The 1650-nt window shown below is 38.3% G+C and overlaps 1 non-coding gene across 1 annotated transcript; it reads right to left on the bottom strand.

Annotated features, from left to right (window-relative positions):
• Positions 1 to 505: 505 nt before the first annotated feature.
• Positions 506 to 637, bottom strand: LOC150052948 (small Cajal body-specific RNA 8). Its single transcript, XR_016538171.1, has one exon.
• Between the last annotated feature and the right edge of the window lie 1013 nt (positions 638 to 1650).

Here is a 1650-nt window from a genome sequence, read left to right as displayed (position 1 = left end):
CTAGAGCCCTACTCCTGAAAAGATAGAGATTTTTTCATAGCCAGATAATTTTGAGGTTGCTTTTTACAAAAAGCAGCTCTTAGCGGAGAAAACAACAGGGATGAAGAAAAGGTTAATGTATTTTGAAATGTACTTGTTTTAAAACAGTGATTTTTTACACATAATTTACCAACTGAGTTGTGTATTCTTCTAATACCCATTGCCAATACATAAACCAGGAATAAATGAGTTACTGCAGTAGAATCTGAGACCAGCATATTGATTTCTGCCTTTTCCTACCTTTTGCAAGTAGTGCGACATTTACAACATTGCACCTCAAATACAATTTGGGCCATGATGAATACTTTATTTTATTTCTTTATATTTTTATTGCAAATACAATGGACAGAGGGTTTACAGTAATATATGTCAGATAAAGAGTACATTTTTTAAAAAAGGAAGAATGATAGCAAGTTAGAAGAAGGAACGATTCCCATTCACCCAATGTATCTGAACATTGCAAATAAACTGTATGCAACATATCTGTCCGTTCCGATTTTACTCAATTCATCCCAGTCATCGAAAGGCAGCTTATTCTAGGAAGGCATGGTGAAAATTAGAGCATTATTGAAGCCCAATTTGTGTATCAGCCTCTCCAAAAGAGTACATTTTTTTTAACAATGCCATCCCTTTAAGGAAAGCAAATAGACTGAGAGTTTACCTCAAAGTAGTAGAACTTTCAAGGGATGCAGATTTCAATTCTTATTAGCAAAGAAAAGAGAGGGAGGAAGGGAGGGAGGGAAGGAAGGAAGGAAGGAAGGAAGGAAGGAAGGAAGGAAGGAAGGAAGGAAGGAAGGAAGGAAGGAAGGAAGGAAGGAAGGGAGAAAGGAAGGAAGGAATGGAGGGAGGGAGGGAGGGAGGGAGGGAGGGAGGGAGGGAGGGAGGGAGAAAGAAAGGAAGTAAGTCAGGCAGGCTTCCCTCCTATCCACACTTAAAGTTGTATAGTTCATTTTTAGCATAGTGTCTAGTGCGTATCACTGCTGCATTTGTTCACACATTTTCCTCCATTCCCGTGGGCTGCCTAACTTTCCTAGAGACAGCTAAATGGACAGACAAGACAAAAAGAAAGGAAAACTGAAACAGCAATAAAGATAAAGCCTCATTTCCATTTCCTAGAGTTCATTTACATTATTTTTAGATGATCAACTGCATGGAAGTATTTCACCTTTGTGTTCCTCTAAGAATATCTTCCTTTGGTTTCACTGTGTGTGGATGCCTAGAGTTCTGTTTAGCTTCTCATGTCTCTGTACTTTTCTCTTTTTTACCATCTCATGTGTTTACTTGAGATTTATAGTCACATTGCAGCGACTACACATGAAGGAGCCCACATGAAGGATTCTATTCCAAGGATGTCCTGAGAATTTACAAAAAGAGGATGACATGATGAGCTGAAAGGCCAAGAAGAATCACAACAGACATGACTTGCAAGATTTCTCCCTCCTCCTGTGACCACTGTATTACACCATATCTGTCAAATCATATTTTTACAATGCTGTCACTGAACTTATGAAAAATAATTGTTTGGAATTCTGTGCTACCATCTGAAAGAAGGACATCACCCCATACATAAAGAAATGGAGACTTGGCAAAAAAAAATCACATTAAGCAAGT

Source organism: Megascapheus bottae, chromosome 16 (genome assembly GCF_031878675.1).
Source record: "Megascapheus bottae isolate mThoBot1 chromosome 16, mThoBot2.hap1, whole genome shotgun sequence".
In the NCBI taxonomy this organism is placed as follows: domain Eukaryota; kingdom Metazoa; phylum Chordata; class Mammalia; order Rodentia; family Geomyidae; genus Megascapheus; species Megascapheus bottae.
The sequence above is the reverse complement of the archived record's forward strand: the minus strand, read 5'-3'. Positions and strand labels throughout refer to the sequence as shown.